Here is a 25610-nt window from a genome sequence, read left to right as displayed (position 1 = left end):
CGCATGTTTTGATTGCGTTACTCAATATATGATTGCACAAACGTCAAAACGGTGACATCAAAATGAGACATTCAATGTCAAAGGGTATAATTGGGGTCATCGTGTTTTATATAAGGACTTAATGTCATACCTTCGATAGCTCAGTTGGTAGGGCGGAGTACTGTAGTGGTCGTTTGCTGTTATCCTTACGTCGCTAGTTCGAATCCGGCTCGAAGGACGTGTCCTGTTTTGCGTAAATTGTACTAGTACTTCATAGTCGATTACGTCATTAATGATTGTTTTCAAATTCGAGTGGCGCAAGTTTTGATTGCGTACTGCATCGTCGATTACGTAATTCATGAAAGTGTTTTCAATTGAAAATGGCGCTTGTTCTGATTGCGTTACTCAATATATGATTGCACAAACGTCAAAACGGTGACATCATAATTAGACATTCAATGTCAAATGGCAGAATTGGACTTATCATGTTTGACATAATGACTACATGTCATCCCTTCGATAGCTCAGTTGGTAGAGCGGAGGACTGTAGTGGTCATTTGCTGTTATCCTTAGGTCGCTGGTTCGAATCCGGCTCGAAGGACGTGTACTGTTTTGCGTAAATTGTACTAGTACTTCATAGTCGATTACGTCATTAATGATTGTTTTCAAATTCGAGTGGCGCAAGTTTTGATTGCGTACTGCATCGTCGATTACGTAATTCATGAAAGTGTTTTCAATTGAAAATGGCGCATGTTCTGATTGCGTTACTCAATATATGATTGCACAAACGTCAAAACGGTGACATCATAATGAGACATTCAATGTCAAATGGTATAATTGGGGTCATCGTGTTTGATATAATGACTACATGTCATCCCTTCGATAGTTCAGTTGGTAGAGCGGAGGACTGTAGAGGTCATTTGCTGTTATCCTTAGGTCGCTGGTTCGAATCCGGCTCGAAGAACGTGTCCTGTTTTGCGTAAATTGTACTAATACTGCATGGTCGGTTACGTCATTAATGAATTGTTTTCAAATTCAAGTGGCGCAAGTTTTGATTGCGTACTGCATCGTCGATTACGTAATTCATGAAAGTGTTTTCAATTTAAAATGGCGCATGTTCTGATTGCGTTACTCAATATATGATTGCACAAACGTCAAAACGGTGACATCAAAATGAGACATTCAATGTCAAAGGGTATAATTGGGGTCATCGTGTTTGATATAATGACTACATGTCATCCCTTCGATAGCTCAGTTGGTAGAGCGGAGGATTGTAGTGGTCATTTGCTGTTATCCTTAGGTCGCTGGTTCGAATCCGGCTCGAAGGACGTGTCCTGTTTTGCGTAAATTGTACTAGTACTTCATAGTCGATTACGTCATTAATGATTGTTTTCAAATTCGAGTGGCGCAAGTTTTGATTGCATACTGCATCGTCGATTATGTAATTCATGAAAGTGTTTTCAATTTAAAATGGCGCATGTTTTGATTGCGTTACTCAATATATGATTGCACAAACGTCAAAACGGTGACATCATAATGAGACATTCAATGTCAAAGGGTATAATTGGACTCATCATGTTTGACATAATGACTACATGTCATCCCTTCGATAGCTCAGTTGGTAGAGCGGAGGACTGTAGTGGTCATTTGCTGTTATCCTTAGGTCGCTGGTTCGAATCCGGCTCGAAGGACGTGTCCTGTTTTGCGTACATAGTACTAGTACTTCATGGTCGATTACGTCATTAATGATTGTTTTCAAATTCGAGTGGCGCAAGTTTTGATTGCGTACTGCATCGTCGATTACGTAATTCATGAAAGTGTTTTCAATTGAAAATGGCGCATGTTCTGATTGCGTTACTCAATATATGATTGCACAAACGTCAAAACGGTGACATCATAATGAGACATTCAATGTCAAATGGCAGAATTGGGGTCATCATGTTTGACATAATGACTACATGTCATCCCTTCGATAGCTCAGTTGGTAGAGCGGAGGACTGTAGTGGTCATTTGCTGTTATCCTTAGGTCGCTGGTTCGAATCCGGCTCGAAGGACGTGTCCTATTTTGCGTAAATTGTACTCGTACTTCATGGTCGATTACGTCATTAATGATTGTTTTCATATTCAAGTGGCGCAAGTTTTGATTGCGTACTGCATCGTCGATTACGTAATTCATAAAAGTGTTTTCAATTGAAAATGGCGCATGTTCTGATTGCGTTACTCAATATATGATTGCACAAACGTCAAAACGGTGACATAAAAATGAGACATTCAATGTCAAAGGGCAGAATTGGGGTCATCGTGTTTTATATAAGGACTTAATGTCATACCTTCGATAGCTCAGTTGGTAGGGCGGAGGACTGTAATGGTCGTTTGCTGTTATCCTTACGTCGCTAGTTCGAATCCGGCTCGAAGGACGTGTCCTGTTTTGCGTAAATTGTACTAGTACTTCATAGTCGATTACGTCATTAATGATTGTTTTCAAATTCGAGTGGCGCAAGTTTTGATTGCGTACTGCATCGTCGATTACGTAATTCATGAAAGTGTTTTCAATTGAAAATGGCGCATGTTCTGATTGCGTTACTCAATATATGATTGCACAAACGTCAAAACGGTGACATAAAAATGAGACATTCAATGTCAAAGGGCAGAATTGGGGTCATCGTGTTTGATATAATGACTTAATGTCATACCTTCGATAGCTCAGTTGGTAGAGCGGAGGACTGTAGTGGTCATTTGCTGTTATCCTTAATTCGCTGGTTCGAATCCGGCTCGAAGGACGTGTCCTGTTTTGCGTAAATTGTACTAATACTTCATGGTCGATTACGTCAATAATGAATTGTTTTCAAATTCGAGTTTCGCAAGTTTTGATTGCGTACTGCATCGTCGATTACGTAATTCATGAAAGTGTTTTCAATTGAAAATGGCGCATGTTCTGATTGCGTTACTCAATATATGATTGCACAAACGTCAAAACGGTGACATAAAAATGAGACATTCAATGTCAAAGGGCAGAATTGGGGTCATCGTGTTTTATATAAGGACTTAATATCATACCTTCGATAGCTCAGTTGGTAGGGCGGAGGACTGTAGTGGTCGTTTGCTGTTATCCTTACGTCGCTAGTTCGAATCCGGCTCGAAGGACGTGTCCTGTTTTGCGTAAATTGTACTAGTACTTCATAGTCGATTACGTCATTAATGATTGTTTTCAAATTCGAGTGGCGCAAGTTTTGATTGCATACTGCATCGTCGATTATGTAATTCATGAAAGTGTTTTCAATTTAAAATGGCGCATGTTTTGATTGCGTTACTCAATATATGATTGCACAAACGTCAAAACGGTGACATCATAATGAGACACTCAATGTCAATGGGCAGAATTGGACTCATCATGTTTGACATAATGACTACATGTCATACCTTCGATAGCTCAGTTGGTAGAGCGGAGGACTGTAGTGGTCATTTGCTGTTATCCTTAGGTCGCTGGTTCGAATCCGGCTCGAAGGACGTGTCCTGTTTTGCGTAAATTGTACTAGTACTTCATGGTCGATTACGTCATTAATGATTGTTTTCAAATTCGAGTGGCGCAAGTTTTGAATGCGTACGGCATCGTCGATTACGTAATTCATGAAAGTGTTTTCAATTGAAAATGGCGCATGTTCTGATTGCGTTACTCAATATATGATTGCACAAACGTCAAAACGGTGACATCAAAATGAGACATTCAATGTCAAAGGGTATAATTGGGGTCATCGTGTTTGATATAATGACTACATGTCATCCCTTCGATAGCTCAGTTGGTAGAGCGGAGGACTGTAGTGGTCATTTGCTGTTATCCTTAGATCGCTGGTTCGAATCCGGCTCGACGAACGTGTCCTGTTTTGCGTAAATTGTACTAGTAGTTCATGGTCGATTACGTCATTAATGATTGTTTTCAAATTCGAGTGGCGCAAGTTTTGATTGCGTACTGCATCGTCGATTACGTAATTCATGAAAGTGTTTTCAATTGAAAATGGTGCATGTTCTGATTGCGTTACTCAATATATGATTGCACAAACGTCAAAACGGTGACATCATAATGAGACATTAAATGTCAAAGGGCAGAATTGGACTCATCATGTTTGACATAATGACTACATGTCATCCCTTCGATAGCTCAGTTGGTAGAGCGGAGGACTGTAGTGGTTATTTTCTGTTATCCTTAGGTCGCTGGTTCGAATCCGGCTCGAAGGACGTGTCCTGTTTTGCGTAAATTGTACTAGTACTTCATAGTCGATTACGTCATTAATGATTGTTTTCAAATTCGAGTGGCGCAAGTTTTGATTGCGTACTGCATCGTCGATTACGTAATTCATGAAAGTGTTTTCAATTGAAAATGGCGCTTGTTCTGATTGCGTTACTCAATATATGATTGCACAAACGTCAAAACGGTGACATAAAAATGAGACATTCAATGTCAAAGGGCAGAATTGGGGTCATCGTGTTTGATATAATGACTTAATGTCATACCTTCGATAGCTCAGTTGGTAGAGCGGAGGACTGTAGTGGTCATTTGCTGTTATCCTTAGATCGCTGGTTCGAATCCGGCTCGACGAACGTGTCCTGTTTTGCGTAAATTGTACTAGTAGTTCATGGTCGATTACGTCATTAATGATTGTTTTCAAATTCGAGTGGCGCAAGTTTTGATTGCGTACTGCTTCGTCGATTACGTAATTCATGAAAGTGTTTTCAATTGAAAATGGTGCATGTTCTGATTGCGTTACTCAATATATGATTGCACAAACGTCAAAACGGTGACATCATAATGAGACATTAAATGTCAAAGGGCAGAATTGGACTCATCATGTTTGACATAATGACTACATGTCATCCCTTCGATAGCTCAGTTGGTAGAGCGGAGGACTGTAGTGGTTATTTTCTGTTATCCTTAGGTCGCTGGTTCGAATCCGGCTCGAAGGACGTGTCCTGTTTTGCGTAAATTGTACTAGTACTTCATAGTCGATTACGTCATTAATGATTGTTTTCAAATTCGAGTGGCGCAAGTTTTGATTGCGTACTGCATCGTCGATTACGTAATTCATGAAAGTGTTTTCAATTGAAAATGGCGCATGTTCTGATTGCGTTACTCAATATATGATTGCACAAACGTCAAAACGGTGACATAAAAATGAGACATTCAATGTCAAAGGGCAGAATTGGGGTCATCGTGTTTGATATAATGACTTAATGTCATACCTTCGATAGCTCAGTTGGTAGAGCGGAGGACTGTAGTGGTCATTTGCTGTTATCCTTAATTCGCTGGTTCGAATCCGGCTCGAAGGACGTGTCCTGTTTTGCGTAAATTGTACTAATACTTCATGGTCGATTACGTCAATAATGAATTGTTTTCAAATTCGAGTTTCGCAAGTTTTGATTGCGTACTGCATCGTCGATTACGTAATTCATGAAAGTGTTTTCAATTTAAAATGGCCATGTTCTGATTGCGTTACTCAATATATGATTGCACAAACGTCAAAACGGTGACATCATAATTAGATATTCAATGTCAAATGGCAGAATTGGACTCATCATGTTTGACATAATGACTACATGTCATCTCTTCGATAGCTCAGTTGGTAGAGCGGAGGACTGTAGTGGTCATTTGCTGTTATCCTTAGGTCGCTGGTTCGAATCCGGCTCGAAGGACGTGTCCTATTTTGCGTACATAGTACTAGTACTTCATGGTCGATTACGTCATTAATGATTGTTTTCAAATTCGAGTGGCGCAAGTTTTGATTGCGTACTGCATCGTCGATTACGTAATTCATGAAAGTGTTTTCAATTGAAAATGGCGCATGTTCTGATTGCGTTACTCAATATATGATTGCACAAACGTCAAAACGGTGACATCATAATGAGACATTCAATGTCAAATGGCAGAATTGGGGTCATCATGTTTGACATAATGACTACATGTCATCCCTTCGATAGCTCAGTTGGTAGAGCGGAGGACTGTAGTGGTCATTTGCTGTTATCCTTAGGTCGCTGGTTCGAATCCGGCTCGAAGGACGTGTCCTATTTTGCGTAAATTGTACTCGTACTTCATGGTCGATTACGTCATTAATGATTGTTTTCATATTCAAGTGGCGCAAGTTTTGATTGCGTACTGCATCGTCGATTACGTAATTCATGAAAGTGTTTTCAATTGAAAATGGCGCATGTTCTGATTGCGTTACTCAATATATGATTGCACAAACGTCAAAACGGTGACATAAAAATGAGACATTCAATGTCAAAGGGCAGAATTGGGGTCATCGTGTTTTATATAAGGACTTAATATCATACCTTCGATAGCTCAGTTGGTAGGGCGGAGGACTGTAGTGGTCGTTTGCTGTTATCCTTACGTCGCTAGTTCGAATCCGGCTCGAAGGACGTGTCCTGTTTTGCGTAAATTGTACTAGTACTTCATAGTCGATTACGTCATTAATGATTGTTTTCAAATTCGAGTGGCGCAAGTTTTGATTGCATACTGCATCGTCGATTATGTAATTCATGAAAGTGTTTTCAATTTAAAATGGCGCATGTTTTGATTGCGTTACTCAATATATGATTGCACAAACGTCAAAACGGTGACATCATAATGAGACACTCAATGTCAAAGGGCAGAATTGGACTCATCATGTTTGACATAATGACTACATGTCATACCTTCGATAGCTCAGTTGGTAGAGCGGAGGACGGTAGTGGTCATTTGCTGTTATCCTTAGGTCGCTGGTTCGAATCCGGCTCGAAGGACGTGTCCTGTTTTGCGTAAATTGTACTAGTACTTCATGGTCGATTACGTCATTAATGATTGTTTTCAAATTCGAGTGGCGCAAGTTTTGAATGCGTACGGCATCGTCGATTACGTAATTCATGAAAGTGTTTTCAATTGAAAATGGCGCATGTTCTGATTGCGTTACTCAATATATGATTGCACAAACGTCAAAACGGTGACATCAAAATGAGACATTCAATGTCAAAGGGTATAATTGGGGTCATCGTGTTTGATATAATGACTACATGTCATCCCTTCGATAGCTCAGTTGGTAGAGCGGAGGACTGTAGTGGTCATTTGCTGTTATCCTTAGATCGCTGGTTCGAATCCGGCTCGACGAACGTGTCCTGTTTTGCGTAAATTGTACTAGTAGTTCATGGTCGATTACGTCATTAATGATTGTTTTCAAATTCGAGTGGCGCAAGTTTTGATTGCGTACTGCATCGTCGATTACGTAATTCATGAAAGTGTTTTCAATTGAAAATGGTGCATGTTCTGATTGCGTTACTCAATATATGATTGCACAAACGTCAAAACGGTGACATCATAATGAGACATTAAATGTCAAAGGGCAGAATTGGACTCATCATGTTTGACATAATGACTACATGTCATCCCTTCGATAGCTCAGTTGGTAGAGCGGAGGACTGTAGTGGTTATTTTCTGTTATCCTTAGGTCGCTGGTTCGAATCCGGCTCGAAGGACGTGTCCTGTTTTGCGTAAATTGTACTAGTACTTCATAGTCGATTACGTCATTAATGATTGTTTTCAAATTCGAGTGGCGCAAGTTTTGATTGCGTACTGCATCGTCGATTACGTAATTCATGAAAGTGTTTTCAATTGAAAATGGCGCTTGTTCTGATTGCGTTACTCAATATATGATTGCACAAACGTCAAAACGGTGACATAAAAATGAGACATTCAATGTCAAAGGGCAGAATTGGGGTCATCGTGTTTGATATAATGACTTAATGTCATACCTTCGATAGCTCAGTTGGTAGAGCGGAGGACTGTAGTGGTCATTTGCTGTTATCCTTAATTCGCTGGTTCGAATCCGGCTCGAAGGACGTGTCCTGTTTTGCGTAAATTGTACTAATACTTCATGGTCGATTACGTCAATAATGAATTGTTTTCAAATTCGAGTTTCGCAAGTTTTGATTGCGTACTGCATCGTCGATTACGTAATTCATGAAAGTGTTTTCAATTTAAAATGGCCATGTTCTGATTGCGTTACTCAATATATGATTGCACAAACGTCAAAACGGTGACATCATAATTAGACATTCAATGTCAAATGGCAGAATTGGACTCATCATGTTTGACATAATGACTACATGTCATCCCTTCGATAGCTCAGTTGGTAGAGCGGAGGACTGTAGTGGTCATTTGCTGTTATCCTTAGGTCGCTGGTTCGAATCCGGCTCGAAGGACGTGTCCTGTTTTGCGTACATAGTACTAGTACTTCATGGTCGATTACGTCATTAATGATTGTTTTCAAATTCGAGTGGCGCAAGTTTTGATTGCGTACTGCATCGTCGATTACGTAATTCATGAAAGTGTTTTCAATTGAAAATGGCGCATGTTCTGATTGCGTTACTCAATATATGATTGCACAAACGTCAAAACGGTGACATCATAGTGAGACATTCAATGTCAAATGGCAGAATTGGGGTCATCATGTTTGACATAATGACTACATGTCATCCCTTCGATAGCTCAGTTGGTAGAGCGGAGGACTGTAGTGGTCATTTGCTGTTATCCTTAGGTCGCTGGTTCGAATCCGGCTCGAAGGACGTGTCCTATTTTGCGTAAATTGTACTCGTACTTCATGGTCGATTACGTCATTAATGATTGTTTTCATATTCAAGTGGCGCAAGTTTTGATTGCGTACTGCATCGTCGATTACGTAATTCATGAAAGTGTTTTCAATTGAAAATGGCGCATGTTCTGATTGCGTTACTCAATATATGATTGCACAAACGTCAAAACGGTGACATAAAAATGAGACATTCAATGTCAAAGGGCAGAATTGGGGTCATCGTGTTTTATATAAGGACTTAATGTCATACCTTCGATAGCTCAGTTGGTAGGGCGGAGGACTGTAGTGGTCGTTTGCTGTTATCCTTACGTCGCTAGTTCGAAGTACGTGTCCTGTTTTGCGTAAATTGTACTAGTACTTCATGGTCGATTACGTCATTAGTGATTATTTTCAAATTCAAGTGGCGCAAGTTTTGATTGCTTACTGCATCGTCGATTACGTAATTCATGAAAGAGTTTTCAATTTAAAATGGCCATGTTCTGATTGCGTAACTCAATATATGATTGCACAAACGTCAAAACGGTGACATCAAAATGAGACATTCAATGTCAGAGTGTAGAATTAGACTCATCATGTTTGACATAATGACTACATGTCATCCCTTCGATAGCTCAGTTGGTAGAGCGGAGGACTGTAGTGGTCATTTGCTGTTATCCTTAGGTTGCTGGTTCGAATCCCGCTTGAAGGACGTGTCCTGTTTTGCGTAAATTGTACTCGTACTTCATGGTCGATTACGTCATTAATGATTGTTTTCAAATTCGAGTGGCGCAAGTTTTAATTGCTTACTGCATCGTCGATTACGTAATTCATGAAAGTGTTTTCAATTTAAAATGGCGCATGTTCTGATTGCGTTACTCAATATATGATTGCACAAACGTCAAAACGGTGACATCAAAATGAGACATTCAATGTCAAAGGGTATAATTGGGGTCATCGTGTTTGATATAATGACTACATGTCATCCCTTCGATAGCTCAGTTGGTAGAGCGGAGGATTGTAGTGGTCATTTGCTGTTATCCTTAGGTCGCTGGTTCGAATCCGGCTCGAAGGACGTGTCCTGTTTTGCGTAAATTGTACTAGTACTTCATAGTCGATTACGTCATTAATGATTGTTTTCAAATTCGAGTGGCGCAAGTTTTGATTGCATACTGCATCGTCGATTATGTAATTCATGAAAGTGTTTTCAATTTAAAATGGCGCATGTTTTGATTGCGTTACTCAATATATGATTGCACAAACGTCAAAACGGTGACATCAAAATGAGACATTCAATGTCAAAGGGTATAATTGGGGTCATCGTGTTTTATATAAGGACTTAATGTCATACCTTCGATAGCTCAGTTGGTAGGGCGGAGTACTGTAGTGGTCGTTTGCTGTTATCCTTACGTCGCTAGTTCGAATCCGGCTCGAAGGACGTGTCCTGTTTTGCGTAAATTGTACTAGTACTTCATAGTCGATTACGTCATTAATGATTGTTTTCAAATTCGAGTGGCGCAAGTTTTGATTGCGTACTGCATCGTCGATTACGTAATTCATGAAAGTGTTTTCAATTGAAAATGGCGCTTGTTCTGATTGCGTTACTCAATATATGATTGCACAAACGTCAAAACGGTGACATCATAATGAGACATTCAATGTCAAATGGCAGAATTGGACTCATCATGTTTGACATAATGACTACATGTCATCCCTTCGATAGCTCAGTTGGTAGAGCGGAGGACTGTAGTGGTCATTTGCTGTTATCCTTAGGTCGCTGGTTCGAATCCGGCTCGAAGGACGTGTACTGTTTTGCGTAAATTGTACTAGTACTTCATAGTCGATTACGTCATTAATGATTGTTTTCAAATTCGAGTGGCGCAAGTTTTGATTGCGTACTGCATCGTCGATTACGTAATTCATGAAAGTGTTTTCAATTGAAAATGGCGCATGTTCTGATTGCGTTACTCAATATATGATTGCACAAACGTCAAAACGGTGACATCATAATGAGACATTCAATGTCAAATGGTATAATTGGGGTCATCGTGTTTGATATAATGACTACATGTCATCCCTTCGATAGTTCAGTTGGTAGAGCGGAGGACTGCAGAGGTCATTTGCTGTTATCCTTAGGTCGCTGGTTCGAATCCGGCTCGAAGAACGTGTCCTGTTTTGCGTAAATTGTACTAATACTGCATGGTCGGTTACGTCATTAATGAATTGTTTTCAAATTCAAGTGGCGCAAGTTTTGATTGCGTACTGCATCGTCGATTACGTAATTCATGAAAGTGTTTTCAATTTAAAATGGCGCATGTTCTGATTGCGTTACTCAATATATGATTGCACAAACGTCAAAACGGTGACATCAAAATGAGACATTCAATGTCAAAGGGTATAATTGGGGTCATCGTGTTTGATATAATGACTACATGTCATCCCTTCGATAGCTCAGTTGGTAGAGCGGAGGATTGTAGTGGTCATTTGCTGTTATCCTTAGGTCGCTGGTTCGAATCCGGCTCGAAGGACGTGTCCTGTTTTGCGTAAATTGTACTAGTACTTCATAGTCGATTACGTCATTAATGATTGTTTTCAAATTCGAGTGGCGCAAGTTTTGATTGCATACTGCATCGTCGATTATGTAATTCATGAAAGTGTTTTCAATTTAAAATGGCGCATGTTTTGATTGCGTTACTCAATATATGATTGCACAAACGTCAAAACGGTGACATCATAATGAGACATTCAATGTCAAAGGGTATAATTGGACTCATCATGTTTGACATAATGACTACATGTCATCCCTTCGATAGCTCAGTTGGTAGAGCGGAGGACTGTAGTGGTCATTTGCTGTTATCCTTAGGTCGCTGGTTCGAATCCGGCTCGAAGGACGTGTCCTGTTTTGCGTACATAGTACTAGTACTTCATGGTCGATTACGTCATTAATGATTGTTTTCAAATTCGAGTGGCGCAAGTTTTGATTGCGTACTGCATCGTCGATTACGTAATTCATGAAAGTGTTTTCAATTGAAAATGGCGCATGTTCTGATTGCGTTACTCAATATATGATTGCACAAACGTCAAAACGGTGACATCATAATGAGACATTCAATGTCAAATGGCAGAATTGGGGTCATCATGTTTGACATAATGACTACATGTCATCCCTTCGATAGCTCAGTTGGTAGAGCGGAGGACTGTAGTGGTCATTTGCTGTTATCCTTAGGTCGCTGGTTCGAATCCGGCTCGAAGGACGTGTCCTATTTTGCGTAAATTGTACTCGTACTTCATGGTCGATTACGTCATTAATGATTGTTTTCATATTCAAGTGGCGCAAGTTTTGATTGCGTACTGCATCGTCGATTACGTAATTCATAAAAGTGTTTTCAATTGAAAATGGCGCATGTTCTGATTGCGTTACTCAATATATGATTGCACAAACGTCAAAACGGTGACATAAAAATGAGACATTCAATGTCAAAGGGCAGAATTGGGGTCATCGTGTTTTATATAAGGACTTAATGTCATACCTTCGATAGCTCAGTTGGTAGGGCGGAGGACTGTAATGGTCGTTTGCTGTTATCCTTACGTCGCTAGTTCGAATCCGGCTCGAAGGACGTGTCCTGTTTTGCGTAAATTGTACTAGTACTTCATAGTCGATTACGTCATTAATGATTGTTTTCAAATTCGAGTGGCGCAAGTTTTGATTGCGTACTGCATCGTCGATTACGTAATTCATGAAAGTGTTTTCAATTGAAAATGGCGCATGTTCTGATTGCGTTACTCAATATATGATTGCACAAACGTCAAAACGGTGACATAAAAATGAGACATTCAATGTCAAAGGGCAGAATTGGGGTCATCGTGTTTGATATAATGACTTAATGTCATACCTTCGATAGCTCAGTTGGTAGAGCGGAGGACTGTAGTGGTCATTTGCTGTTATCCTTAATTCGCTGGTTCGAATCCGGCTCGAAGGACGTGTCCTGTTTTGCGTAAATTGTACTAATACTTCATGGTCGATTACGTCAATAATGAATTGTTTTCAAATTCGAGTTTCGCAAGTTTTGATTGCGTACTGCATCGTCGATTACGTAATTCATGAAAGTGTTTTCAATTTAAAATGGCCATGTTCTGATTGCGTTACTCAATATATGATTGCACAAACGTCAAAACGGTGACATCATAATTAGATATTCAATGTCAAATGGCAGAATTGGACTCATCATGTTTGACATAATGACTACATGTCATCTCTTCGATAGCTCAGTTGGTAGAGCGGAGGACTGTAGTGGTCATTTGCTGTTATCCTTAGGTCGCTGGTTCGAATCCGGCTCGAAGGACGTGTCCTATTTTGCGTACATAGTACTAGTACTTCATGGTCGATTACGTCATTAATGATTGTTTTCAAATTCGAGTGGCGCAAGTTTTGATTGCGTACTGCATCGTCGATTACGTAATTCATGAAAGTGTTTTCAATTGAAAATGGCGCATGTTCTGATTGCGTTACTCAATATATGATTGCACAAACGTCAAAACGGTGACATCATAATGAGACATTCAATGTCAAATGGCAGAATTGGGGTCATCATGTTTGACATAATGACTACATGTCATCCCTTCGATAGCTCAGTTGGTAGAGCGGAGGACTGTAGTGGTCATTTGCTGTTATCCTTAGGTCGCTGGTTCGAATCCGGCTCGAAGGACGTGTCCTATTTTGCGTAAATTGTACTCGTACTTCATGGTCGATTACGTCATTAATGATTGTTTTCATATTCAAGTGGCGCAAGTTTTGATTGCGTACTGCATCGTCGATTACGTAATTCATGAAAGTGTTTTCAATTGAAAATGGCGCATGTTCTGATTGCGTTACTCAATATATGATTGCACAAACGTCAAAACGGTGACATCAAAATGAGACATTCAATGTCAAAGGGTATAATTGGGGTCATCGTGTTTGATATAATGACTACATGTCATCCCTTCGATAGCTCAGTTGGTAGAGCGGAGGATTGTAGTGGTCATTTGCTGTTATCCTTAGGTCGCTGGTTCGAATCCGGCTCGAAGGACGTGTCCTGTTTTGCGTAAATTGTACTAGTACTTCATAGTCGATTACGTCATTAATGATTGTTTTCAAATTCGAGTGGCGCAAGTTTTGATTGCATACTGCATCGTCGATTATGTAATTCATGAAAGTGTTTTCAATTTAAAATGGCGCATGTTTTGATTGCGTTACTCAATATATGATTGCACAAACGTCAAAACGGTGACATCATAATGAGACATTCAATGTCAAAGGGTATAATTGGACTCATCATGTTTGACATAATGACTACATGTCATCCCTTCGATAGCTCAGTTGGTAGAGCGGAGGACTGTAGTGGTCATTTGCTGTTATCCTTAGGTCGCTGGTTCGAATCCGGCTCGAAGGACGTGTCCTGTTTTGCGTACATAGTACTAGTACTTCATGGTCGATTACGTCATTAATGATTGTTTTCAAATTCGAGTGGCGCAAGTTTTGATTGCGTACTGCATCGTCGATTACGTAATTCATGAAAGTGTTTTCAATTGAAAATGGCGCATGTTCTGATTGCGTTACTCAATATATGATTGCACAAACGTCAAAACGGTGACATCATAATGAGACATTCAATGTCAAATGGCAGAATTGGGGTCATCATGTTTGACATAATGACTACATGTCATCCCTTCGATAGCTCAGTTGGTAGAGCGGAGGACTGTAGTGGTCATTTGCTGTTATCCTTAGGTCGCTGGTTCGAATCCGGCTCGAAGGACGTGTCCTATTTTGCGTAAATTGTACTCGTACTTCATGGTCGATTACGTCATTAATGATTGTTTTCATATTCAAGTGGCGCAAGTTTTGATTGCGTACTGCATCGTCGATTACGTAATTCATAAAAGTGTTTTCAATTGAAAATGGCGCATGTTCTGATTGCGTTACTCAATATATGATTGCACAAACGTCAAAACGGTGACATAAAAATGAGACATTCAATGTCAAAGGGCAGAATTGGGGTCATCGTGTTTTATATAAGGACTTAATGTCATACCTTCGATAGCTCAGTTGGTAGGGCGGAGGACTGTAATGGTCGTTTGCTGTTATCCTTACGTCGCTAGTTCGAATCCGGCTCGAAGGACGTGTCCTGTTTTGCGTAAATTGTACTAGTACTTCATAGTCGATTACGTCATTAATGATTGTTTTCAAATTCGAGTGGCGCAAGTTTTGATTGCGTACTGCATCGTCGATTACGTAATTCATGAAAGTGTTTTCAATTGAAAATGGCGCATGTTCTGATTGCGTTACTCAATATATGATTGCACAAACGTCAAAACGGTGACATAAAAATGAGACATTCAATGTCAAAGGGCAGAATTGGGGTCATCGTGTTTGATATAATGACTTAATGTCATACCTTCGATAGCTCAGTTGGTAGAGCGGAGGACTGTAGTGGTCATTTGCTGTTATCCTTAATTCGCTGGTTCGAATCCGGCTCGAAGGACGTGTCCTGTTTTGCGTAAATTGTACTAATACTTCATGGTCGATTACGTCAATAATGAATTGTTTTCAAATTCGAGTTTCGCAAGTTTTGATTGCGTACTGCATCGTCGATTACGTAATTCATGAAAGTGTTTTCAATTTAAAATGGCCATGTTCTGATTGCGTTACTCAATATATGATTGCACAAACGTCAAAACGGTGACATCATAATTAGATATTCAATGTCAAATGGCAGAATTGGACTCATCATGTTTGACATAATGACTACATGTCATCTCTTCGATAGCTCAGTTGGTAGAGCGGAGGACTGTAGTGGTCATTTGCTGTTATCCTTAGGTCGCTGGTTCGAATCCGGCTCGAAGGACGTGTCCTATTTTGCGTACATAGTACTAGTACTTCATGGTCGATTACGTCATTAATGATTGTTTTCAAATTCGAGTGGCGCAAGTTTTGATTGCGTACTGCATCGTCGATTACGTAATTCATGAAAGTGTTTTCAATTGAAAATGGCGCATGTTCTGATTGCGTTACTCAATATATGATTGCACAAACGTCAAAACGGTGACATCATAATGAGACATTCAATGTCAAATGGCAGAATTGGGGTCATCATGTTTGACATAATGACTACATGTCATCCCTTCGATAGCTCAGTTGGTAGAGCGGAGGACTGTAGTGGTCATTTGCTGTTATCCTTAGGTCGCTGGTTCGAATCCGGCTCGAAGGACGTGTCCTATTTTGCGTAAATTGTACTCGTACTTCATGGTCGATTACGTCATTAATGATTGTTTTCATATTCAAGTGGCGCAAGTTTTGATTGCGTACTGCATCGTCGATTACGTAATTCATGAAAGTGTTTTCAATTGAAAATGGCGCATGTTCTGATTGCGTTACTCAATATATGATTGCACAAACGTCAAAACGGTGACATAAAAATGAGACATTCAATGTCAAAGGGCAGAATTGGGGTCATCGTGTTTTATATAAGGACTTAATATCATACCTTCGATAGCTCAGTTGGTAGGGCGGAGGACTGTAGTGGTCGTTTGCTGTTATCCTTACGTCGCTAGTTCGAATCCGGCTCGAAGGACGTGTCCTGTTTTGCGTAAATTGTACTAGTACTTCATAGTCGATTACGTCATTAATGATTGTTTTCAAATTCGAGTGGCGCAAGTTTTGATTGCATACTGCATCGTCGATTATGTAATTCATGAAAGTGTTTTCAATTTAAAATGGCGCATGTTTTGATTGCGTTACTCAATATATGATTGCACAAACGTCAAAACGGTGACATCATAATGAGACACTCAATGTCAAAGGGCAGAATTGGACTCATCATGTTTGACATAATGACTACATGTCATACCTTCGATAGCTCAGTTGGTAGAGCGGAGGACTGTAGTGGTCATTTGCTGTTATCCTTAGGTCGCTGGTTCGAATCCGGCTCGAAGGACGTGTCCTGTTTTGCGTAAATTGTACTAGTACTTCATGGTCGATTACGTCATTAATGATTGTTTTCAAATTCGAGTGGCGCAAGTTTTGAATGCGTACGGCATCGTCGATTACGTAATTCATGAAAGTGTTTTCAATTGAAAATGGCGCATGTTCTGATTGCGTTACTCAATATATGATTGCACAAACGTCAAAACGGTGACATCAAAATGAGACATTCAATGTCAAAGGGTATAATTGGGGTCATCGTGTTTGATATAATGACTACATGTCATCCCTTCGATAGCTCAGTTGGTAGAGCGGAGGACTGTAGTGGTCATTTGCTGTTATCCTTAGATCGCTGGTTCGAATCCGGCTCGACGAACGTGTCCTGTTTTGCGTAAATTGTACTAGTAGTTCATGGTCGATTACGTCATTAATGATTGTTTTCAAATTCGAGTGGCGCAAGTTTTGATTGCGTACTGCATCGTCGATTACGTAATTCATGAAAGTGTTTTCAATTGAAAATGGTGCATGTTCTGATTGCGTTACTCAATATATGATTGCACAAACGTCAAAACGGTGACATCATAGTGAGACATTCAATGTCAAATGGCAGAATTGGGGTCATCATGTTTGACATAATGACTACATGTCATCCCTTCGATAGCTCAGTTGGTAGAGCGGAGGACTGTAGTGGTCATTTGCTGTTATCCTTAGGTCGCTGGTTCGAATCCGGCTCGAAGGACGTGTCCTATTTTGCGTAAATTGTACTCGTACTTCATGGTCGATTACGTCATTAATGATTGTTTTCATATTCAAGTGGCGCAAGTTTTGATTGCGTACTGCATCGTCGATTACGTAATTCATGAAAGTGTTTTCAATTGAAAATGGCGCATGTTCTGATTGCGTTACTCAATATATGATTGCACAAACGTCAAAACGGTGACATAAAAATGAGACATTCAATGTCAAAGGGCAGAATTGGGGTCATCGTGTTTTATATAAGGACTTAATGTCATACCTTCGATAGCTCAGTTGGTAGGGCGGAGGACTGTAGTGGTCGTTTGCTGTTATCCTTACGTCGCTAGTTCGAAGTACGTGTCCTGTTTTGCGTAAATTGTACTAGTACTTCATGGTCGATTACGTCATTAGTGATTATTTTCAAATTCAAGTGGCGCAAGTTTTGATTGCTTACTGCATCGTCGATTACGTAATTCATGAAAGAGTTTTCAATTTAAAATGGCCATGTTCTGATTGCGTAACTCAATATATGATTGCACAAACGTCAAAACGGTGACATCAAAATGAGACATTCAATGTCAGAGTGTAGAATTAGACTCATCATGTTTGACATAATGACTACATGTCATCCCTTCGATAGCTCAGTTGGTAGAGCGGAGGACTGTAGTGGTCATTTGCTGTTATCCTTAGGTTGCTGGTTCGAATCCCGCTTGAAGGACGTGTCCTGTTTTGCGTAAATTGTACTCGTACTTCATGGTCGATTACGTCATTAATGATTGTTTTCAAATTCGAGTGGCGCAAGTTTTAATTGCTTACTGCATCGTCGATTACGTAATTCATGAAAGTGTTTTCAATTTAAAATTGCGCATGTTCTGATTGCGTTACTCAATATATGATTGCACAAACGTCAAAACGGTGACATCAAAATGAGACATTCAATGTCAAAGGGTATAATTGGGGTCATCGTGTTTGATATAATGACTACATGTCATCCCTTCGATAGCTCAGTTGGTAGAGCGGAGGACTGTAGTGGTCATTTGCTGTTATCCTTAGGTCGCTGCTTCGAATCCGGCTTGAAGGACGTGTCCTGTTTTGCGTAAATTGTACTAGTACTTCATGGTCGATTACGTCATTAATGATTGTTTTCAAATTCGAGTGGCGCAAGTTTTGAATGCGTACTGCATCGTCGATTACGTAATTCATGAAAGTGTTTTCAATTTAAAATGGCGCATGTTCTGATTGCGTTACTCAATATATGATTGCACAAACGTCAAAACGGTGACATCAAAATGAGACATTCAATGTCAAAGGGTATAATTGGGGTCATCGTGTTTGACATAATGACTACATGTCATCCCTTCGATAGCTCAGTTGGTAGAGCGGAGGACTGTAGTGGTCATTTACTGTTATCCTTAGGTCGCTGGTTCGAATCCGGCTCGACGAACGTGTCCTGTTTTGCGTAAATTGTACTAGTAGTTCATGGTCGATTACGTCATTAATGATTGTTTTCAAATTCGAGTGGCGCAAGTTTTGATTGCGTACTGCATCGTCGATTACGTAATTCATGAAAGTGTTTTCAATTGAAAATGGTGCATGTTCTGATTGCGTTACTCAATATATGATTGCACAAACGTCAAAACGGTGACATCGTAATGAGACATTAAATGTCAAAGGGCAGAATTGGACTCATCATGTTTGACATAATGACTACATGTCATCCCTTCGATAGCTCAGTTGGTGGAGCGGAGGACTGTAGTGGTTATTTGCTGTTATCCTTAGGTCGCTGGTTCGAATCCGGCTCGAAGGACGTGTCCTGTTTTGCGTAAATTGTACTAGTACTTCATAGTCGATTACGTCATTAATGATTGTTTTCAAATTCGAGTGGCGCAAGTTTTGATTGCGTACTGCATCGTCGATTACGTAATTCATGAAAGTGTTTTCAATTGAAAATGGCGCTTGTTCTGATTGCGTTACTCAATATATGATTGCACAAACGTCAAAACGGTGACATAAAAATGAGACATTCAATGTCAAAGGGCAGAATTGGGGTCATCGTGTTTGATATAATGACTTAATGTCATACCTTCGATAGCTCAGTTGGTAGAGCGGAGGACTGTAGTGGTCATTTGCTGTTATCCTTAATTCGCTGGTTCGAATCCGGCTCGAAGGACGTGTCCTGTTTTGCGTAAATTGTACTAATACTTCATGGTCGATTACGTCAATAATGAATTGTTTTCAAATTCGAGTTTCGCAAGTTTTGATTGCGTACTGCATCGTCGATTACGTAATTCATGAAAGTGTTTTCAATTTAAAATGGCCATGTTCTGATTGCGTTACTCAATATATGATTGCACAAACGTCAAAACGGTGACATCATAATTAGACATTCAATGTCAAATGGCAGAATTGGACTCATCATGTTTGACAAAATGACTACATGTCATCCCTTCGATAGCTAAGTTGGTAGAGCGGAGGACTGTAGTGGTCATTTGCTGTTATCCTTAGGTCGCTGGTTCGAATCCGGCTCGAAGGACGTGTCCTGTTTTGCGTACATAGTACTAGTACTTCATGGTCGATTACGTCATTAATGATTGTTTTCAAATTCGAGTGGCGCAAGTTTTGATTGCGTACTGCATCGTCGATTACGTAATTCATGAAAGTGTTTTCAATTGAAAATGGCGCATGTTCTGATTGCGTTACTCAATATATGATTGCACAAACGTCAAAACGGTGACATCATAATGAGACATTCAATGTCAAATGGCAGAATTGGGGTCATCATGTTTGACATAATGACTACATGTCATCCCTTCGATAGCTCAGTTGGTAGAGCGGAGGACTGTAGTGGTCATTTGCTGTTATCCTTAGGTCGCTGGTTCGAATCCGGCTCGAAGGACGTGTCCTATTTTGCGTAAATTGTACTCGTACTTCATGGTCGATTACGTCATTAATGATTGTTTTCATATTCAAGTGGCGCAAGTTTTGATTGCGTACTGCATCGTCGATTACGTAATTCATGAAAGTGTTTTCAATTGAAAATGGCGCATGTTCTGATTGCGTTACTCAATATATGATTGCACAAACGTCAAAACGGTGACATAAAAATGAGACATTCAATGTCAAAGGGCAGAATTGGGGTCATCGTGTTTTATATAAGGACTTAATGTCATACCTTCGATAGCTCAGTTGGTAGGGCGGAGGACTGTAGTGGTCGTTTGCTGTTATCCTTACGTCGCTAGTTCGAATCCGGCTCGAAGTACGTGTCCTGTTTTGCGTAAATTGTACTAGTACTTCATGGTCGATTACGTCATTAGTGATTATTTTCAAATTCAAGTGGCGCAAGTTTTGATTGCTTACTGCATCGTCGATTACGTAATTCATGAAAGAGTTTTCAATTTAAAATGGCCATGTTCTGATTGCGTAACTCAATATATGATTGCACAAACGTCAAAACGGTGACATCAAAATGAGACATTCAATGTCAGAGTGTAGAATTGGACTCATCATGTTTGACATAATGACTACATGTCATCCCTTCGATAGCTCAGTTGGTAGAGCGGAGGACTGTAGTGGTCATTTGCTGTTATCCTTAGGTTGCTGGTTCGAATCCCGCTTGAAGGACGTGTCCTGTTTTGCGTAAATTGTACTAGTACTTCATGGTCGATTCCGTCATTAATGATTGTTTTCAAATTCGAGTGGCGCAAGTTTTGAATGCGTACTGCATCGTCGATTACGTAATTCATGAAAGTGTTTTCAATTTAAAATGGCGCATGTTCTGATTGCGTTACTCAATATATGATTGCACAAACGTCAAAACGGTGACATCAAAATGAGACATTCAATGTCAAAGGCTATAATTGGGGTCATCGTGTTTGATATAATGACTACATGTCATCCCTTCGATAGCTCAGTTGGTAGAGCGGAGGACTGTAGTGGTCATTTACTGTTATCCTTAGGTCGCTGGTTCGAATCCGGCTCGACGAAAGTGTCCTGTTTTGCGTAAATTGTACTAGTAGTTCATGGTCGATTACGTCATTAATGATTGTTTTCAAATTCGAGTGGCGCAAGTTTTGATTGCATACTGCATCGTCGATTATGTAATTCATGAAAGTGTTTTCAATTTAAAATGGCGCATGCTTTGATTGCGTTACTCAATATATGATTGCACAAACGTCAAAACGGTGACATCATAATGAGACATTCAATGTCAAAGGGCAGAATTGGACTCATCATGTTTGACATAATGACTACATGTCATCCCTTCGATAGCCCAGTTGGTAGAGCGGAGGACTGTAGTGGTCATTTACTGTTATCCTTAGGTCGCTGGTTCGAATCCGGCTCGAAGGACGTGTCCTGTTTTGCGTGAATTGTACTAGTACTTCATGGTCGATTACGTCATTAATGATTGTTTTCAAATTCGAGTGGCGCAAGTTTTGAATGCGTACGGCATCGTCGATTACGTAATTCATGAAAGTGTTTTCAATTGAAAATGGCGCATGTTCTGATTGCGTTACTCAATATATGATTGCACAAACGTCAAAACGGTGACATCAAAATGAGACATTCAATGTCAAAGGGTATAATTGGGGTCATCATGTTTGATATAATGACTACATGTCATCCCTTCGATAGCTCAGTTGGTAGAGCGGAGGACTGTAGTGGTCATTTGCTGTTATCCTTAGGTCGCTGGTTCGAATCCGGCTCGAAGGACGTGTCCTGTTGTGCGTAAATTGTACTAGTACTTCATAGTCGATTACGTCATTAATGATTGTTTTCAAATTCGAGTGGCGCAAGTTTTGATTGCGTACTGCATCGTCGATTACGTAATTCATGAAAGTGTTTTCAATTGAAAATGGCGCTTGTTCTGATTGCGTTACTCAATATATGATTGCACAAACGTCAAAACGGTGACATCATAATGAGACATTCAATGTCAAAGGGCAGAATTGGACTCATCATGTTTGACATAATGACTACATGTCATCCCTTCGATAGCTCAGTTGGTAGAGCGGAGGACTGTAGTGGTCATTTGCTGTTATCCTTAGGTCGCTGGTTCGAATCCGGCTCGAAGGACGTTTCCTGTTTTGCGTAAATTGTACTAGTACTTCATAGTCGATTACGTCATTAATGATTGTTTTCAAATTCGAGTGGCGCAAGTTTTGATTGCATACTGCATCGTCGATTATGTAATTCATGAAAGTGTTTTCAATTTAAAATGGCACATGTTTTGATTGCGTTACTCAATATATGATTGCACAAACGTCAAAACGGTGACATCATAATGAGACATTCAATGTCAAAGGGCAGAATTGGACTCATCATGTTTGGCATAATGACTACATGTCATCCCTTCGATAGCTCAGTTGGTAGAGCGGAGGACTGTAGTGGTCATTTGCTGTTATCCTTAGGTCGCTGGTTCGAATCCGGCTCGAAGAACGTGTCCTGTTTTGCGTAAATTGTACTAATACTGCATGGTCGGTTACGTCATTAATGAATTGTTTTCAAATTCAAGTGGCGCAAGTTTTGATTGCGTACTGCATCGTCGATTACGTAATTCATGAAAGTGTTTTCAATTTAAAATGGCGCATGTTCTGATTGCGTTACTCAATATATGATTGCACAAACGTCAAAACGGTGACATCAAAATGAGACATTCAATGTCAAAGGGTATAATTGTGGTCATCGTGTTTGATATAATGACTACATGTCATCCCTTCGATAGCTCAGTTGGTAGAGCGGAGGACTGTAGTGGTCATTTGCTGTTATCCTTAGGTCGCTGGTTCGAATCCGGCTCGAAGGACGTGTCCTGTTTTGCGTAAATTGTACTAGTACTTCATGGTCGATTACGTCATTAATGATTGTTTTCAAATTCGAGTGGCGCAAGTTTTGATTGCATACTGCATCGTCGATTATGTAATTCATGAAAGTGTTTTCAATTTAAAATGGCGCATGTTTTGATTGCGTTACTCAATATATGATTGCACAAACGTCAAAACGGTGACATCATAATGAGACATTCAATGTCAAAGGGCAGAATTGGACTCATCATGTTTGACATAAAGACTACATGTCATCCCTTCGATAGCTCAGTTGGTAGAGCGGAGGACTGTAGTGGTCATTTGCTGTTATCCTTAGGTCGCTGGTTCGAATCCGGCTCGAAGGACGTGTCCTGTTTTGCGTAAATTGTACTAGTACTTCATGGTCGATTACGTCATTAATGATTGTTTTCAAATTCGAGTGGCGCAAGTTTTGAATGCGTACGGCATCGTCGATTACGTAATTCATGAAAGTGTTTTCAATTGAAAATGGTGCATGTTCTGATTGCGTTACTCAATATATGATTGCACAAACGTCAAAACAGTAACATCATAATGAGACATTAAATGTCAAAGGGCAGAATTGGACTCATCATGTTTGACATAATGACTACATGTCATCCCTTTGATAGCTCAGTTGGTAGAGCGGAGGACTGTAGTGGTTGTTTGCTGTTATCCTTAGGTCGCTGGTTCGTATCAGGCTCGAAGGACGTGTCCTGTTTTGCGTAAATTGTACTAGTACTTCATAGTCGATTACGTCATTAATGATTGTTTCCAAATTTGAGTGGCGCAAGTTTGGATTGCGTACTGCATCGTCGATTACATAATTCATGAAAGTGTTTTCAATTGAAAATGGCGCATGTTCTGATTGCGTTACTCAATATATGATTGTACAAACGTCAAAACGGTGACATCAAAATGAGACATTCAATGTCAAAGGGTATAATTGGGGTCATCGTGTTTGATATAATGACTACATGTCATCCCTTCGATAGCTCAGTTGGTAGAGCGGAGGACTGTAGTGGTCATTTGCTGTTATCCTTAGGTCGCTGGTTCGAATCCGGCTCGAAGGACGTGTCCTGTTTTGCGTAAATTGTACTAGTACTTCATAGTCGATTACGTCATTAATGATTGTTTTCAAATTCGAGTGGCGCAAGTTTTGATTGCATACTGCATCGTCGATTATGTAATTCATGAAAGTGTTTTCAATTTAAAATGGCGCATGTTTTGATTGCGTTACTCAATATATGATTGCACAAACGTCAAAACGGTGACATCAAAATGAGACATTCAATGTCAAAGGGCAGAATTGGACTCATCATGTTTGACATAATGACTACATGTCATCCCTTCGATAGCTCAGTTGGTAGAGCGGAGGACTGTAGTGGTCATTTGCTGTTATCCTTAGGTCGCTGGTTCGAATCCGGCTCGAAGGACGTGTCCTATTTTGCGTAAATTGTACTAGTACTTCATGGTCGATTACGTCATTAATGATTGTTTTCAAATTCGAGTGGCGCAAGTTTTGAATGCGTACGGCATCGTCGATTACGTAATTCATGAAAGTGTTTTCAATTGAAAATGGCGCATGTTCTGATTGCGTTACTCAATATATGATTGCACAAACGTCAAAACGGTGACATCAAAATGAGACATTCAATGTCAAAGGGTATAATTGGGGTCATCGTGTTTGATATAATGACTACATGTCATCCTTTCGATAGCTCAGTTGGTAGATCGGAGGACTGTAGTGGTCATTTGCTGTTATCCTTAGGTCGCTGGTTCGAATCCGGCTCGACGAACGTGTCCTGTTTTGCGTAAATTGTACTAGTAGTTCATGGTCGATTACGTCATTAATGATTGTTTTCAAATTCGAGTGGCGCAAGTTTTGATTGCGTACTGCATCGTCGATTACGTAATTCATGAAAGTGTTTTCAATTGAAAATGGTGCATGTTCTGATTGCGTTACTCAATATATGATTGCACAAACGTCAAAACGGTGACATCATAATGAGACATTAAATGTCAAAGGGCAGAATTGGACTCATCATGTTTGACATAATGACTACATGTCATCCCTTCGATAGCTCAGTTGGTAGAGCGGAGGACTGTAGTGGTTATTTTCTGTTATCCTTAGGTCGCTGGTTCGAATCCGGCTCGAAGGACGTGTCCTGTTTTGCGTAAATTGTACTAGCACTTCATAGTCGATTACGTCATTAATGATTGTTTTCAAATTCGAGTGGCGCAAGTTTTGATTGCGTACTGCATCGTCGATTACGTAATTCATGAAAGTGTTTTCAATTGAAAATGGTGCATGTTCTGATTGCGTTACTCAATATATGATTGCACAAACGTCAAAACAGTAACATCATAATGAGACATTAAATGTCAAAGGGCAGAATTGGACTCATCATGTTTGACATAATGACTACATGTCATCCCTTTGATAGCTCAGTTGGTAGAGCGGAGGACTGTAGTGGTTGTTTGCTGTTATCCTTAGGTCGCTGGTTCGTATCAGGCTCGAAGGACGTG

The 25610-nt window shown here is 40.0% G+C and overlaps 1 protein-coding gene and 50 non-coding genes across 51 annotated transcripts in view; all 51 read left to right on the top strand.

The window, feature by feature from the left end:
- LOC102801971 (xaa-Pro aminopeptidase 1-like) overlaps nucleotides 1-25610 on the top strand; it is a 183737-nt gene that overhangs the window by 23613 nt on the left and 134514 nt on the right. The gene's annotated exons all lie outside the window — the stretch shown is intronic.
- On the top strand, nucleotides 493-580 carry TRNAY-GUA (transfer RNA tyrosine (anticodon GUA)). Its single transcript is given in 2 exon segments — nucleotides 493-529; nucleotides 545-580. It is a non-coding gene; the product is annotated as a tRNA-Tyr (tRNA).
- On the top strand, nucleotides 1220-1307 carry TRNAY-GUA (transfer RNA tyrosine (anticodon GUA)). Its single transcript is given in 2 exon segments — nucleotides 1220-1256; nucleotides 1272-1307. It is a non-coding gene; the product is annotated as a tRNA-Tyr (tRNA).
- Nucleotides 1583-1670, top strand: TRNAY-GUA (transfer RNA tyrosine (anticodon GUA)). Its single transcript is given in 2 exon segments — nucleotides 1583-1619; nucleotides 1635-1670. It is a non-coding gene; the product is annotated as a tRNA-Tyr (tRNA).
- Nucleotides 1946-2033, top strand: TRNAY-GUA (transfer RNA tyrosine (anticodon GUA)). The gene is given in 2 exon segments: nucleotides 1946-1982; nucleotides 1998-2033. It is a non-coding gene; the product is annotated as a tRNA-Tyr (tRNA).
- Nucleotides 2672-2759, top strand: TRNAY-GUA (transfer RNA tyrosine (anticodon GUA)). The gene is given in 2 exon segments: nucleotides 2672-2708; nucleotides 2724-2759. It is a non-coding gene; the product is annotated as a tRNA-Tyr (tRNA).
- On the top strand, nucleotides 3399-3486 carry TRNAY-GUA (transfer RNA tyrosine (anticodon GUA)). Its single transcript is given in 2 exon segments — nucleotides 3399-3435; nucleotides 3451-3486. It is a non-coding gene; the product is annotated as a tRNA-Tyr (tRNA).
- On the top strand, nucleotides 4125-4212 carry TRNAY-GUA (transfer RNA tyrosine (anticodon GUA)). The gene is given in 2 exon segments: nucleotides 4125-4161; nucleotides 4177-4212. It is a non-coding gene; the product is annotated as a tRNA-Tyr (tRNA).
- TRNAY-GUA (transfer RNA tyrosine (anticodon GUA)) lies at nucleotides 4851-4938 on the top strand. Its single transcript is given in 2 exon segments — nucleotides 4851-4887; nucleotides 4903-4938. It is a non-coding gene; the product is annotated as a tRNA-Tyr (tRNA).
- On the top strand, nucleotides 5214-5301 carry TRNAY-GUA (transfer RNA tyrosine (anticodon GUA)). Its single transcript is given in 2 exon segments — nucleotides 5214-5250; nucleotides 5266-5301. It is a non-coding gene; the product is annotated as a tRNA-Tyr (tRNA).
- On the top strand, nucleotides 5577-5664 carry TRNAY-GUA (transfer RNA tyrosine (anticodon GUA)). The gene is given in 2 exon segments: nucleotides 5577-5613; nucleotides 5629-5664. It is a non-coding gene; the product is annotated as a tRNA-Tyr (tRNA).
- Nucleotides 5940-6027, top strand: TRNAY-GUA (transfer RNA tyrosine (anticodon GUA)). Its single transcript is given in 2 exon segments — nucleotides 5940-5976; nucleotides 5992-6027. It is a non-coding gene; the product is annotated as a tRNA-Tyr (tRNA).
- TRNAY-GUA (transfer RNA tyrosine (anticodon GUA)) lies at nucleotides 6666-6753 on the top strand. Its single transcript is given in 2 exon segments — nucleotides 6666-6702; nucleotides 6718-6753. It is a non-coding gene; the product is annotated as a tRNA-Tyr (tRNA).
- On the top strand, nucleotides 7392-7479 carry TRNAY-GUA (transfer RNA tyrosine (anticodon GUA)). The gene is given in 2 exon segments: nucleotides 7392-7428; nucleotides 7444-7479. It is a non-coding gene; the product is annotated as a tRNA-Tyr (tRNA).
- TRNAY-GUA (transfer RNA tyrosine (anticodon GUA)) lies at nucleotides 7755-7842 on the top strand. The gene is given in 2 exon segments: nucleotides 7755-7791; nucleotides 7807-7842. It is a non-coding gene; the product is annotated as a tRNA-Tyr (tRNA).
- Nucleotides 8118-8205, top strand: TRNAY-GUA (transfer RNA tyrosine (anticodon GUA)). Its single transcript is given in 2 exon segments — nucleotides 8118-8154; nucleotides 8170-8205. It is a non-coding gene; the product is annotated as a tRNA-Tyr (tRNA).
- On the top strand, nucleotides 8481-8568 carry TRNAY-GUA (transfer RNA tyrosine (anticodon GUA)). The gene is given in 2 exon segments: nucleotides 8481-8517; nucleotides 8533-8568. It is a non-coding gene; the product is annotated as a tRNA-Tyr (tRNA).
- Nucleotides 9195-9282, top strand: TRNAY-GUA (transfer RNA tyrosine (anticodon GUA)). Its single transcript is given in 2 exon segments — nucleotides 9195-9231; nucleotides 9247-9282. It is a non-coding gene; the product is annotated as a tRNA-Tyr (tRNA).
- Nucleotides 9558-9645, top strand: TRNAY-GUA (transfer RNA tyrosine (anticodon GUA)). The gene is given in 2 exon segments: nucleotides 9558-9594; nucleotides 9610-9645. It is a non-coding gene; the product is annotated as a tRNA-Tyr (tRNA).
- TRNAY-GUA (transfer RNA tyrosine (anticodon GUA)) lies at nucleotides 10284-10371 on the top strand. The gene is given in 2 exon segments: nucleotides 10284-10320; nucleotides 10336-10371. It is a non-coding gene; the product is annotated as a tRNA-Tyr (tRNA).
- TRNAC-GCA (transfer RNA cysteine (anticodon GCA)) lies at nucleotides 10647-10734 on the top strand. The gene is given in 2 exon segments: nucleotides 10647-10683; nucleotides 10699-10734. It is a non-coding gene; the product is annotated as a tRNA-Cys (tRNA).
- TRNAY-GUA (transfer RNA tyrosine (anticodon GUA)) lies at nucleotides 11011-11098 on the top strand. Its single transcript is given in 2 exon segments — nucleotides 11011-11047; nucleotides 11063-11098. It is a non-coding gene; the product is annotated as a tRNA-Tyr (tRNA).
- On the top strand, nucleotides 11374-11461 carry TRNAY-GUA (transfer RNA tyrosine (anticodon GUA)). Its single transcript is given in 2 exon segments — nucleotides 11374-11410; nucleotides 11426-11461. It is a non-coding gene; the product is annotated as a tRNA-Tyr (tRNA).
- Nucleotides 11737-11824, top strand: TRNAY-GUA (transfer RNA tyrosine (anticodon GUA)). Its single transcript is given in 2 exon segments — nucleotides 11737-11773; nucleotides 11789-11824. It is a non-coding gene; the product is annotated as a tRNA-Tyr (tRNA).
- TRNAY-GUA (transfer RNA tyrosine (anticodon GUA)) lies at nucleotides 12463-12550 on the top strand. The gene is given in 2 exon segments: nucleotides 12463-12499; nucleotides 12515-12550. It is a non-coding gene; the product is annotated as a tRNA-Tyr (tRNA).
- TRNAY-GUA (transfer RNA tyrosine (anticodon GUA)) lies at nucleotides 12826-12913 on the top strand. Its single transcript is given in 2 exon segments — nucleotides 12826-12862; nucleotides 12878-12913. It is a non-coding gene; the product is annotated as a tRNA-Tyr (tRNA).
- On the top strand, nucleotides 13189-13276 carry TRNAY-GUA (transfer RNA tyrosine (anticodon GUA)). Its single transcript is given in 2 exon segments — nucleotides 13189-13225; nucleotides 13241-13276. It is a non-coding gene; the product is annotated as a tRNA-Tyr (tRNA).
- TRNAY-GUA (transfer RNA tyrosine (anticodon GUA)) lies at nucleotides 13552-13639 on the top strand. Its single transcript is given in 2 exon segments — nucleotides 13552-13588; nucleotides 13604-13639. It is a non-coding gene; the product is annotated as a tRNA-Tyr (tRNA).
- Nucleotides 13915-14002, top strand: TRNAY-GUA (transfer RNA tyrosine (anticodon GUA)). Its single transcript is given in 2 exon segments — nucleotides 13915-13951; nucleotides 13967-14002. It is a non-coding gene; the product is annotated as a tRNA-Tyr (tRNA).
- TRNAY-GUA (transfer RNA tyrosine (anticodon GUA)) lies at nucleotides 14278-14365 on the top strand. The gene is given in 2 exon segments: nucleotides 14278-14314; nucleotides 14330-14365. It is a non-coding gene; the product is annotated as a tRNA-Tyr (tRNA).
- On the top strand, nucleotides 15004-15091 carry TRNAY-GUA (transfer RNA tyrosine (anticodon GUA)). The gene is given in 2 exon segments: nucleotides 15004-15040; nucleotides 15056-15091. It is a non-coding gene; the product is annotated as a tRNA-Tyr (tRNA).
- On the top strand, nucleotides 15367-15454 carry TRNAY-GUA (transfer RNA tyrosine (anticodon GUA)). The gene is given in 2 exon segments: nucleotides 15367-15403; nucleotides 15419-15454. It is a non-coding gene; the product is annotated as a tRNA-Tyr (tRNA).
- TRNAY-GUA (transfer RNA tyrosine (anticodon GUA)) lies at nucleotides 15730-15817 on the top strand. The gene is given in 2 exon segments: nucleotides 15730-15766; nucleotides 15782-15817. It is a non-coding gene; the product is annotated as a tRNA-Tyr (tRNA).
- Nucleotides 16456-16543, top strand: TRNAY-GUA (transfer RNA tyrosine (anticodon GUA)). Its single transcript is given in 2 exon segments — nucleotides 16456-16492; nucleotides 16508-16543. It is a non-coding gene; the product is annotated as a tRNA-Tyr (tRNA).
- TRNAY-GUA (transfer RNA tyrosine (anticodon GUA)) lies at nucleotides 17182-17269 on the top strand. The gene is given in 2 exon segments: nucleotides 17182-17218; nucleotides 17234-17269. It is a non-coding gene; the product is annotated as a tRNA-Tyr (tRNA).
- TRNAY-GUA (transfer RNA tyrosine (anticodon GUA)) lies at nucleotides 17896-17983 on the top strand. Its single transcript is given in 2 exon segments — nucleotides 17896-17932; nucleotides 17948-17983. It is a non-coding gene; the product is annotated as a tRNA-Tyr (tRNA).
- TRNAY-GUA (transfer RNA tyrosine (anticodon GUA)) lies at nucleotides 18259-18346 on the top strand. The gene is given in 2 exon segments: nucleotides 18259-18295; nucleotides 18311-18346. It is a non-coding gene; the product is annotated as a tRNA-Tyr (tRNA).
- On the top strand, nucleotides 18985-19072 carry TRNAY-GUA (transfer RNA tyrosine (anticodon GUA)). Its single transcript is given in 2 exon segments — nucleotides 18985-19021; nucleotides 19037-19072. It is a non-coding gene; the product is annotated as a tRNA-Tyr (tRNA).
- Nucleotides 19348-19435, top strand: TRNAY-GUA (transfer RNA tyrosine (anticodon GUA)). Its single transcript is given in 2 exon segments — nucleotides 19348-19384; nucleotides 19400-19435. It is a non-coding gene; the product is annotated as a tRNA-Tyr (tRNA).
- TRNAY-GUA (transfer RNA tyrosine (anticodon GUA)) lies at nucleotides 19711-19798 on the top strand. Its single transcript is given in 2 exon segments — nucleotides 19711-19747; nucleotides 19763-19798. It is a non-coding gene; the product is annotated as a tRNA-Tyr (tRNA).
- On the top strand, nucleotides 20074-20161 carry TRNAY-GUA (transfer RNA tyrosine (anticodon GUA)). The gene is given in 2 exon segments: nucleotides 20074-20110; nucleotides 20126-20161. It is a non-coding gene; the product is annotated as a tRNA-Tyr (tRNA).
- Nucleotides 20799-20886, top strand: TRNAY-GUA (transfer RNA tyrosine (anticodon GUA)). The gene is given in 2 exon segments: nucleotides 20799-20835; nucleotides 20851-20886. It is a non-coding gene; the product is annotated as a tRNA-Tyr (tRNA).
- TRNAY-GUA (transfer RNA tyrosine (anticodon GUA)) lies at nucleotides 21525-21612 on the top strand. The gene is given in 2 exon segments: nucleotides 21525-21561; nucleotides 21577-21612. It is a non-coding gene; the product is annotated as a tRNA-Tyr (tRNA).
- Nucleotides 21888-21975, top strand: TRNAY-GUA (transfer RNA tyrosine (anticodon GUA)). Its single transcript is given in 2 exon segments — nucleotides 21888-21924; nucleotides 21940-21975. It is a non-coding gene; the product is annotated as a tRNA-Tyr (tRNA).
- On the top strand, nucleotides 22251-22338 carry TRNAY-GUA (transfer RNA tyrosine (anticodon GUA)). The gene is given in 2 exon segments: nucleotides 22251-22287; nucleotides 22303-22338. It is a non-coding gene; the product is annotated as a tRNA-Tyr (tRNA).
- Nucleotides 22614-22701, top strand: TRNAY-GUA (transfer RNA tyrosine (anticodon GUA)). The gene is given in 2 exon segments: nucleotides 22614-22650; nucleotides 22666-22701. It is a non-coding gene; the product is annotated as a tRNA-Tyr (tRNA).
- TRNAY-GUA (transfer RNA tyrosine (anticodon GUA)) lies at nucleotides 22978-23065 on the top strand. Its single transcript is given in 2 exon segments — nucleotides 22978-23014; nucleotides 23030-23065. It is a non-coding gene; the product is annotated as a tRNA-Tyr (tRNA).
- Nucleotides 23341-23428, top strand: TRNAY-GUA (transfer RNA tyrosine (anticodon GUA)). The gene is given in 2 exon segments: nucleotides 23341-23377; nucleotides 23393-23428. It is a non-coding gene; the product is annotated as a tRNA-Tyr (tRNA).
- On the top strand, nucleotides 24067-24154 carry TRNAY-GUA (transfer RNA tyrosine (anticodon GUA)). The gene is given in 2 exon segments: nucleotides 24067-24103; nucleotides 24119-24154. It is a non-coding gene; the product is annotated as a tRNA-Tyr (tRNA).
- Nucleotides 24430-24517, top strand: TRNAY-GUA (transfer RNA tyrosine (anticodon GUA)). Its single transcript is given in 2 exon segments — nucleotides 24430-24466; nucleotides 24482-24517. It is a non-coding gene; the product is annotated as a tRNA-Tyr (tRNA).
- On the top strand, nucleotides 25156-25243 carry TRNAY-GUA (transfer RNA tyrosine (anticodon GUA)). Its single transcript is given in 2 exon segments — nucleotides 25156-25192; nucleotides 25208-25243. It is a non-coding gene; the product is annotated as a tRNA-Tyr (tRNA).

This window comes from Saccoglossus kowalevskii, chromosome 11 (assembly GCF_978046115.1).
Source record: "Saccoglossus kowalevskii chromosome 11, keSacKowa6.1, whole genome shotgun sequence".
In the NCBI taxonomy this organism is placed as follows: Eukaryota; Metazoa; Hemichordata; class Enteropneusta; family Harrimaniidae; genus Saccoglossus; species Saccoglossus kowalevskii.
The sequence above is the reverse complement of the archived record's forward strand: the minus strand, read 5'-3'. Positions and strand labels throughout refer to the sequence as shown.